The following is an 11,677-nucleotide window of genomic DNA, read 5'->3' on the forward strand; positions in this document are numbered from 1 at the left end:
GGCAGGAACACAATCTACCTGGGCTTGGGACACTCACAACCTCACTTTCACTGAATCTATTAATCAAAATAAGTCACATGTCCTGCCCAGATTCAATGGGTAGGGAAATAAACTCTCGCTTGGAAGGGAGGGCTGCAAAATATTGTGGCCCTTTTTGCAATCTACTGCAGTCGCCTACACAATTTTTCAGAACATGTCTCTGAAAGCATCCTTTAGTGGGTAACTGTTACTTGGCAAAAATAATCCCCTTCTTGTATAGAATTCCCAGGGCCGATTTCATGTCTCTGTTCCTCAGGCTGTAGATAAAGGGGTTTAACATGGGTGTCACCACAGTATGCATAAGTGAAGCAATTGTGTCTTTGACTTTGGAATTGTTTGTTGAAGGAAAGAAGTAAATCATTGCAACAGTCCCATAGTACAAAAACACCACAAAGAGGTGGGAGCCACAGGTGGACAAAGCTTTGCAGATTCTCTTGATGGACGGGACCCTCAGGATGGTGGCTCCAATGTGAATATAAGAGCCCAAAATAGCACTCAATGCCAAGAAGGCAAACACGCCCCCCTCAGTGAAGATAACTAACTCATTGAGGGAGATGTCTGATCAGGCCAACTTTAAGAGGGCAGCTGGTTCACAGAAGAAATGGGGGATGTTATTGTCAGCACAGAAAGACAGTCGGGACAGAAGGAGAGTATGCAGCAAGGCATGGACACAAGAGAAGAACCAGGATCCAGCCACCAGTAAGACACACAACCCCCCACCTCATGATGGTAGTGTAGTGGAGTGGCTGACAAATGGCCACGTACCGGTCATAAGCCATCACTGCAAGAAGGAAATTGTCAAGACAAACAAAAAGTAGAAAAAAATACATCTGTGCTATGCACCCCGCATAAGGAATGGATTGATCTTGAGTCTGCATGTTCACGAGCATCTTAGGGACAGTGACAGATGAGAAAGACACATCAGAGAAGGCCAAGTGGCTGAGGAAGAAGTACATGAGGGTGTGGAGGCGAGAGTCCAGCCTGATGAGCAGGAGGATGAGCAGGTTGCCCAGCACCGTGATCAGGTACATGCCCCGGAACAGGGCGAAGAACACGCCATGATGCTCTGGCTGGATGGGGAGCCCCAGGAGGAGGAACTCAGACACGATGCTCTGGTTCTCCCTTCTCATTCTCTTCTTAATTTCTGCTGGGGATAAAGGGAGTAGAAAATATCAAAGACTGAGACATAGTGATTGTTGTCACCATGGGTACATTACAGCCATGTGCTTTTTTTTTTTTTTTTTTTGGCCTGGGGACTGCATCAAAATTCAGACAAACTGCATATTTTTCTGCTGGAATTTTCTGTCTGCATCCTTCTGGTCACAGAGTGCATGAGATTTCCAGTGGCAAACGAGACTTTCTTTCAAAGGAGACTAATGTAAATATCTTCATTTGTTCAACCATATTCTAGACACTATTCTTGACACTGGGAATAGAACAGAAAATAACATGTAGTCACACACACACAGACACACAAATCATAGACCTCAGAGACCAACATCCATTCACTTTATGACCTATACTCATTCTAGGTTAAAAACAGTCAGGATTTGTGTTACTTTCAAACAAACTAACACATACATACAACACAAGACATAAACATCACACCTAGCCTTGAGACAAAGCACAACCCACAAAAAAGCACATACTATATACACACAGATACACATGCAGTCATGCAATTAAAACACACAAACATAAACCTAGGCAGCATGTGTGTGTACACACATACACACACACACACACACACACACACACTACCAGGAAGATTTTTTCATCCCTTTATATTCTATCTAAATCCTTCCTACATACAGAGAGTTGATATACGATTCAGTCACCCACTGAATACACTGGGTATACAAATACAAAGACACATATGTGCACACACATTCCTGCATGGACATATACATTCAGTGTCAAGAGATGATTTTCCATCTTCCTCTGACCTGTGACAATACTTGGGGAGCTCAGACACCTCTGCTCAAGGCTGTTTCCTGAGCCTTCACTTGCTATGCAAGAAACCAGTATCTAAGGAACAAGAAGTTCTCGTGACCTAAGGATCTTCTGAATGTTTCATGCCTGTTTCTGAGCAGCAGAAAAGTGAGCAAGAATATCCCCATTCACCAACCAGGTTAATACCAGCAGGAAAACAACCCTGAGCTCTGATTAGATAAGGAGCCTGCCTGAGCTATTTACCTAATTTCCTGCCTTCCCCTGGAGAGGTAATTAGGGGCTGAGTCCCAGGAGTCCCAGGAGAAGGTGACCTTGATGTTAATGTTGATGCCTTAGAAACGCATCCCAGGAGAAGGTGACCTTGATGTTAATGTTGACGCCTTAGAAAGCAGAAGTGACCATGGTCACCTTGGCTTCTGAAGAACCCACAGCATAGAGCTAGCCACCGCTCCCCCACTCCCCCCGTGCATCACAGAATGACCCAGACAGAGTAAAGCCTGGCCCTTGCATATTCCCACATCACTAGCCTCAGTCTCCTTTAGAGCACATATTCTAGGACCACTAGGAGAGCTTACATGTCTCATCATCTCTGCCCAGAGGGGCTGAGGCTTGTTCAGACAGAAGCAGGGTGATGAGGTTGATCCCAAGGGCCTTGGACACAGACTGACCCAAGATCAGTACCATTCCTGCCACTTACCCACTGGGTGCCCTGAGCAAGGATGATCCTGTTCCTCAGATCTGATAATAGTACCTTGTTCATGAGGTTATTGTGAGGGTTAAATGAGATACAGTATGTGAAAGCACTAAGCCCAGCAAGTTTCCTGAAAACCAGTTGGTCTAGGGGACTAATAACCTGATCAATTTATCAAATGAAACATTCCCCTTAATCACTGTGCCAGTTGCCATCACTGTGTGACCCACCAAACTAAGTCTTTATTTATTTTAAATTATGATAGTAGCTAACCAAAAGCAGGCTGTGGATGAGGGAGAGGCACACAAGACTTTCATTTTCATGTTTTACTTTTGGGAGTGGCTCTTGTTCCTTCATCAGTAAGAATGATGGGAGGATACTCAGCTCTCTGACAGCAATGAGAATGACAGAGTTCAAGTAGCAACCCCAAACCATAGGAAGCCAAATGGACTCAACTTTTGTAACAACTTGGGGCTCAGTCAGGGTTCTACAGAAAAGAGAACCAATGGGACGTAGATAACCTCATATTATATAAGTACACACATTCATACATGCATGAAATGGTGTACATGTGTATAAATACTATATATATTGTTTGAAATATATTTTAAATATAAATTAAATATATATATTGTGAAAAAGCTGGATTAAAACTCAACACTCAAAAATCTAAGATCATGGCATCTGGTCCCATCACTTCATGGCAAATAAATAGGGAAAAAATATAAGCAGTGACAGACTTTATTTTCTTGGGCTCCAAAATCACTGCAGATGGTGACAGTAGTCATGAAATTAAAAGATGCTTGCTCCTTGGAAGAAAAGCTATGAGAAACTTAGACAATGTATTAAAAAGCAGAGACATCACTTTGCCTACAAAGGTCCATATAGCCAAAGCTATGATTTTTCCAATCAGTTCAGTTCAGTCACTCAGTCGTGTCTGACTGTTTGCGAATCCATGAACTGCAGCACGCCAGGCTTCCCTGTCCATCACCAACTACTGGAGTTTACTAAACTCATGTCCATCGAGTTGGTGATGCTATCCAAACATCTCATCCTCTGTCATCCACTTTTCCTCCCACCTTCAATCTTTCCTAGCATCAGGGTCTTTTCAAATGACCTAGTTTTTTTCATCAGGTGGCCAAAGTATTGGAGCTTCAGCTTCAACATCAGTCTTTCCAATGAATATTCAGGACTGATTTCATTTAGGATGGACTGGTTGGATCTCCTTGCAACCCAAGGGACTCTCGAGAGTCTTCTCCAACACCACAGTTCAAAAGCATTGATTCTTCAGCACTCAGCTTTCTTTATGGTCCATCTCTCTCAACCGTTCATGACTTCTGGAAAAATCATAGCATTGACTAGACGGACCTTTGTTGGCAAAGTAATGTCTCTGATTTTTAATATGCTGTTGAAGTTGGTCATAACTTTTCTTGCAAGGAATAAGCATTTTTTAATTTCATGGCTACAATCACCATCTGCAGTGATTTTGGAGTCCCCGAAAATAAAATCTGTCACTGTTTCCATTGTTTCCCCATCTATTTGCCATAAAGTAATGGGACCAGATACCATGATCTTAGTTTTCTGAATGCTGAGGTTTTTGTTTTTTTCAAAGTTGGACTGAATCTGCTGCATTCTTTTATTTACTTAACCCACTTCACACATGCATATACACAACACTATTGTCATCATTTTAGGAAACTTTCAACCACAGAACTTTCTTTTTGATCAAGTCACTAGAAAGTTGATTGCTCCTGATAATCAAGTTGTTGTTGTTCAGTTGCTAAATTGTGTATGACTTTGCAACCCCATGGACGGCAGCACACCAGGCTCCCTGTCCATCACTATCTCCCAGAGTTTGTTTAAACTTATGTTCATTGAGTCAGTGATGCAATCCAACCATCTCATCCTCTGTCTCCACATTCTTTTGCCTTCAGTCTTTCCCCACCTCAGAATCTTCCAGTGAGTCAGCTCTTCCCATCAGGTGGCCAAAGTATTGGAGTTTTGGCTTCAGCATCAGCCCTTCCAATGAATATTCAAGGTTAATTTCTTTTAGGCTTGACTGACTTGATCTCCTTGCAGTGCAGGGGCCTCTCAAGATCTTCTCCAACATCACAATTCGAAAGCATAAACCTGCATCATTCAACATGGCCAAATATGCATTTTCTCACTTCTGATTGTACTATTTCTGAGGTTACAGTGGACAGCAATCCATCTTGGCTAGGGAGGCCAGGAGGTTCCACAGGGTGATCTGGAAGAGGATCTGCACGTGGGGGTAGTCCAGGTTGAACACTGGCAGTCGGCTCTCCTCGAACCACGTTGTGCCTGGAGCCACCACGCTGGTGGGGCTGGGCGGGCTGGAGCTGCTGCCCAGGCCCCACCACCTCCAGGAGCTATGGCAGCAGCAGCAATGGGGCCTGCTAGCTCTGCCCAGGGCCCGCCAGCTCCATGGGCTCTGCTCCCCGCACCGCTGTCACCCTCGCGGTCGACCCTCGGTGTGCTCAGCGCGTCTCCCCGAAGCGGGCAGCGCTGCCCGCCGCAGCCAAGAGGCCTGGAGTCTGCGGTGCACCGGCCGAGTCCCCGCTGCGAGCAGGCGCAGCGCCAGGCGGGCGTGAACGGGACGCGCGAGGCCACAACGCGGTCTCTCAGCGCCCTCAGCAGTCCTCCGCCGCCGGCCGCCTGCCCACGCCCTAGCCTCCATACACCGAGTCTGCAGGCCCCTGAATGTTGAGTTTTAAGCCAACTTTTCCACTCTCCTTTTTCACTTTCTTCAAGATGCTCTTTAGTTCCTCTTTGCTTTCTGCCATAAGGGTGGTGTCATCTGCGTATCTGAGGTTATTGACTTTTCTCCCAGCAATTTTGATTTCAGCTTGTGCTTCTTCCAGCCCGGCATTTTGCATGATGTACTCTGCACAGAAGTTAAATAAGCAGTGTGACAATCTACAGCCTTGACATACTCCTTTTCCTATTTGGAACCAGTCTGTTGTTTCATGCCTAGTTCTAACTGTTGCCTCTTGACCTGCATACAGATTGCTTAGGAGGCAGGTCAGGTGGTCTGGTATTCCCACCTCTTGAAGAATTTTCCACAGTTTCTTGTGATCCACACAGTCAAAGCCTTTGGCATAGTCAATAAAGCAGAAATAGATGATTTTTTGTAACTCTCTTGCTTTTTCGATGATCCAGCTTATGTTGGCAATTTGGTCTCTGGTTCCTCTGCCTTTTCTAAAACCAGCTTGAACATCTGGAAGTTCACGGTTCACATATTGCTGAAGCCTGGCTTGGAGAATTTTGAGCATTACCTTACTAGCGTGTGAGATGAGTCCGATTATGCAGTAGTATGAGCATTCTTTGGCATTGTCTTTCTTTGGGATTGGAATGAAAACTGACCTTTTCCAGTCCTGTGGCCACTGCTGAGTTTTCCAAATTTGCTGGTATATTGAGTGCAGCACTTTCACAGCATCATCTTTTAGGATTTGAAATAGCTCAACTGGAATTCCATCACCTCCAATAGCTTTGTTTGTAGAGATGCTTCCTAAGACCCACTTGACTGCAGACAGGATGTCTGGTTCTAGGTGAGTGATCACACCATTGTGGTTACCTGGGTCATGAAGATCTTTTTTGTACAGTTCTTCTATGTATTCTTGCCACCTCTTCTTAATATCTTCTTGAGGGTTGGACTAAAAAGAAGGCTGAGAGCTGAAAAATTGATGCTTTCGAGTTGTGGTGCTAGAGAAGACTTTTGAGAGTCCCTTGGACAGCAAGGAGATCAAACCAGTCAATCCTAAAGGAAATCAACCTGAATATTCATTGGAAGGACTGATGCTGAAGCTGAAGCTCCAATAATTTGGCTACCTGATGTGAAGAGCCTACTCATTGGAAAAGACCTGATGCTGGGAAAGACAGAGGACAGGAGGAGAATGGGGTGACAGTGATGGTTGGATGGCATCACCGATTCAATGGATATGAGTCTGAGCAAACTCCGGGAGATGCTGAAGGACAGGGAAGCCTGGTGTGCTGCAGTCCATGGGGTTGCAAAGAGTTGGGCATGACTTAGGGACTGAGCAACAACAACAATACATATATTACATATAATATATAGTTTGAAAAGATGCAAACAATCTGGATATTATGCAGAATGTAACACTGCCCCACTAAATCAATGACATCATGGTAATTGGATCAGAAAACCAGGAAGTTGCTAACAAGTTGGAGCTTTAGCAAGACACATTCAGTCCTGAAGATGGGAGACAACACTACAAAGATACAGGGACCCCTTCACATCAGTCTCATTTTTAGGTCCAGGGATCTAAGAGAGCAATCAGAAAGTTATGGCTGCATAGAATATTCCCTATAACCAGCTGACAGAGGCGGGGAAAGTCTGAATATGGTTTACAAGTGGGTCAGCTCATTGTGTAAGGGCAGATCAAAATGAACAATGACTACACTGTAGCTCAATAATGGTTGCTTTGTAAGAGAGTCCTTAGCTTTAAGCTTTCTCTAGAGATAATCTTGGCTGAAGGAAACTGCTTCACCAAAGAAAATGCTTCCTTCCAGGACAGCCTACATCCAGTCAGCAGCAGTGTCAACCATACTCCTTGACATTTGAGCTTCCAAATTCCCAGTAGGATCAGCTGGGACCTTCAGTGGGACTTCATCACAACCCAACTTCTCCCTCTATCCAACCAGATACTGATCCCAAGAGTACTCCCTAGGGGACTTCCCTGGTGGTCCAGTGGGTAAGACTCTGTCCTTCCACTGCAGGGGTGCTAGTTTCATCCCTGGTCAGGGAACTAGAATTCTGCATGTTTTGTGGTGGGGCCAAAAAAAAAAAAGCTATCCCAAGAATGTCCACGCCCAGTCACTCAGTCGTGCCCAACTCTTTCAACTCAATGGACTATAAGGCACAAGGCTCCTCTGTCCATGAAATTTTTCAGCCAAGAATACTGGAGTGGTTTACCATTTCTATTTCCAAGGGATCTTCCCAACCCAAGGATTGAACTCCATTGGCAGGCAGATTCTTTACCTGTGTACCACCTGGGAAGACCAACCCAAGAGCAAGACCTAATAAACATTCTGCATGCTAATCTCCATTTCAAAGTCAGCTTCCTGGAGAACCCATTCCTTATACACCAAACACACGCGTGCACACACACACACACACACATGCACACACACACACAATGTTCTATGGCCTCTGATTACCCACAGTTGAGGAAACTATGGGCTTCCCTGGAGGCTTAGAGAGTAAAGAATCTGCCTGCAATGCAGAAGACATGGGTTTATCTCCTGGGTCAGGAAGATCTCTGGAGAAGGAAATGGAAATACACTCCAGTACTCTTGCCTGGATAATCCCATGGACAGAGCAGCCTGTCAGGCTACAGTGTGGGACTCATGGGGTCCCAAAGAGCCAGACATGACTGAGTGGCTAACACTTTCACTTTCAAAGTATGTCCTGGAGACTTCATGATAAGTTTAAAAAGCTCTGAAAATAGCCTCCTTAAGAGTCTTCTGCCCCCTTGAGGGTAGCTACACTCCGTTTTGCTAGCCACTGTGATTTCTGTACTTAGAGAAGTCATAGAGCAAACATTCTAAAGGGAGCAGGTTGTAATAAGCACATCATAGCTCCCTCACCAGTACAGACCCAGAGGAGGCCAGGAGAGCTGAGTTCAAGCCTCTAAGAAGCTAGCAGACAGGTTTCCCCAACCAAGAGAGTTCCTGCCACAGCGTGTCTTGGCAGTTCTGCCTTCTATGATGGGAAACAGAGAAAAATAGAAAAGTACTGAGACAGAGGTTGAGAAAGGAGCAGGGATGAGAAGCAGTATCAAGAAAATGGTTGACCCCTTTAAAACCTAGAGTAATCTGCTCTTTGTCCCTCCTCTCAACTCTTCATGCTTATCACTGGCTAGAAGGTCAAAAAGATCATCTTTCTGATATGTGAACCTAACCAATTTGGTACAGGATGAAGAACAGATTAAAAAAAAAGAAAAGATGAGAAGATATCTGGATATGAAAAGTGAAATCAGTAGACTGGCTGCCCACCGAACCATCCATCTCAATCAGGTAGTTATTTCAGCCTCAAAATTCCATTTTTGAATCTGATTCCATTCCAAAAAAATCACATGGACACTGTATAAAACGGAGTTTAGCCTAACATGAAGACTAACTTTGTATGTTATAATCACCCTTATTTGACCACTGGGCCAGGGTATGTTGTTATCCCATGGTTCTTGAGAAGCAGGTCCCCAATAAGTGAATAGTGGGAACTTGGTAGAAAATAAAAATATTTCCACTCCCAAACTCATCCCAGGCTTTCAGAATAATGCCCTCAGATTCTCACTTTCAAAAATTCCTTCCATTTTTTAAAGTACTCATCATAGATGAGCACAGGAAATCCAACTTTACTTGACCACTTTGAATCTTCTTCATCTCACACTCCCTAGGCATTCCCTTCATGAATAACTTTTTTGAGGATGTATGTTGTACAAGCTGCACTTATACATGTTATTTTATTATCTCTTTAGAATTCCTTAGATCACTCAGTGAGCAAGAAATGAAGGTCAGGCACAAACCCTCACCTTCTGCTTCCAAATTCAGTGCACTTTCTACTAAACCCTCAATCCCATATACTTTTAATGTCCCCCCAAAAGACCAAATTTTCCCTTATTGTTGCCAGTGAATCCTGCCTATTAGAATTTTCAAATTCTACAATCTGTTCAACACAGAAAATACAGATTTTCCATTGTACATAACAAAAGTCTGTTCTTAATGTGACATTAAACACATTTAAAGAAAACAATGTGTGTATGTTAAAATAGAAAATAAATAAAAGGGAAAAAATAGATCCTAAGAGTGATTGTTTCAGATATATACTTTTATAGCTTTATGAAAATATGACAAGATGACAGAGTGGGTAAATCTTGAGATTTAGAATTAGTTTAACTGGGTTTGAATGACCTATTACTTTTCCTCTATATCTGTTTCCTCATCAGAAAAATATGATAAGAATAACAGTCTACACCTTACAAGATTGTCATGAGAATTAAAGTACAACCTATACAAAGTAAATGCTTAATTACAGTTCACTCTCAGGTTATTCAAAGTGTAGACAAAAATACAATCTAAAAAAGTGTTGTAAACTGATAACCAAGTTAATTTGACCATTAGAGTATTTGAGTGTGAAGACTAGAGTCATTTTAATCAGATTCATTAATTTTGAGAATATGTAGAAATACTTGATGGAGAAAAAGTCATTGGCAATGATGATAATGGGGAGAAGAAACAGTGGTATCAAATGTTTACTCTGTCCTGGAACTGTTCTAAGTGCTTAAGCACAAGCTATTGTGAAAACCTCATGAAAATCTTATAAATATTGTTCTGTGTGCTCAGAAGCTCAGTCATACTGGACTCTTTGCAACCCCATGGACTGTAGCCTGCCAGTCTCCTCTGTCCATGGGATTCTCCTGGCAAGAATATTGGAGTGTGGTACCATTTCCTTCTTCCAGGGGACCTTCCTGACCCAGGGATTAAAACTGTATCTCCTGCATCTCCTGCACTGCAGGCTGATTCTTTACCATCTGAGCCACTAGGTAAGCCCTTTCAAGGATATATACACAGGTAAATAAACAAATGGATGATGGTATTGAAGGATGTGCTTGCTTAACAGTTGGGTAACAAAGATCTGGGAACATGATTAAGTTTAAGGAGCTAGAGGGAAAACTAAATAACAAATTAAATTTTAAAATAAAGATTTGCATGGAGTAGTAGTATAATTTGATATTCACAAAGGATTATTGCCTTCTAAATAAGTGCTTCTGAAGGTATAACAAGCACAACAGTAAAACTTTGTTGACTTAGATCTATTATTCCTTTGATTTCTTTGTTGATTACTTAAAGTCCCCTTTTTGGAAAGGTAGTTCAAAGACACATTTTAACATGCCACCACTGAAAATTTGTTTTGATATACAGAGAAAAATCAAACCACCTTATCTGAAATAAATAAATTCGCCACCTTATTTCTATTGGTCTCTATATGCTTGTGCTATGCCATGTTGTGCTAAGTCACTTCATTCGTGTCCGACTCTTTGGGACCGTATGAACCATAGCCTGAAAGTCTCCTCTGTCCATGGGATTCTCCAGGCAAGAATACGGGAATTGTACATGCCCTTACTGGGTTGCCATGCCCTTCTCCACGGTATTTTCCCAACCCAGGGATCAAACCCAAGTCTTGAAGCCAGGTCTCTTAGTCTTCTGCATTGGCAGATGGGTTCTCTACCACTAGTGCCACCTGCGAAGCCCTCTCTATACCCTTATGTGGATTTATTTTTATTTATAAAATGCAGAACTAGCGGGTGATAGATAGATAAATCCATAGATAGATAGATCCTCTATTACAATGCAAAATCCACAAACAGTCCTGACTATGTCATATTCACAGTTGTATCCCCACTCCCAGAATATTTTTCACAGAATAGGTGCTCAGTAAACAATTATTTCTAGATTTAAAATTAAACTGACTAAGGAAGATTTCTGGGCCTCCCTGGTGGCTCAGAGGTAAAGCATCTGCCTGCAATGCAGGAGACCTGGGTTCAATCCCTGGGTCTGGAAGATCCCCCAGAATGAAATGGCAACCCACTCCAGTACTCTTGCCTGGAAAATCCCATGGATGGAGAACTGGTAGTCTACAGTCTGTGGGGTCACAAAGAGTCAAACACGACTGAGCAACTTCACTTTCATTTTTCATTTTCAAGGAAGATTCAACTATGCTCTTCCTCAAAAGTTCTTGCTATCAATACAAGAAGCATGTGAAGTCTTAGAGTTGAGAAGGAAGGGCAAGTTCAAGGACCACAAAGGTGACAAGTTGCCTGTGTGGTAGCTAGTCACAACCCTATAGGTAGAGAGTGAAGGTAGGAAGAAGCACAAACTTGTTGGCTTGTTTATGGTTTCAGTCATGGAGATGTGTGTTACATTATATGAATCTTCTCTATTTTAGTTGGCTCT

The 11,677-nt window shown here is 42.9% G+C and overlaps 1 pseudogene; it reads right to left on the reverse strand.

Moving 5' to 3' along the window:
- Window positions 1–226: 226 nt before the first annotated feature.
- On the reverse strand, window positions 227–1,169 carry LOC147362618 (olfactory receptor 1J4-like; annotated as a pseudogene).
- Between the last annotated feature and the right edge of the window lie 10,508 nt (window positions 1,170–11,677).

The sequence above is a fragment of the Bos grunniens genome, chromosome 11 (assembly GCF_055505025.1).
Source record: "Bos grunniens cultivar Pamir isolate PY7600 chromosome 11, Bosgru_T2T1.0, whole genome shotgun sequence".
NCBI classification, from domain to species: domain Eukaryota; kingdom Metazoa; phylum Chordata; class Mammalia; order Artiodactyla; family Bovidae; genus Bos; species Bos grunniens.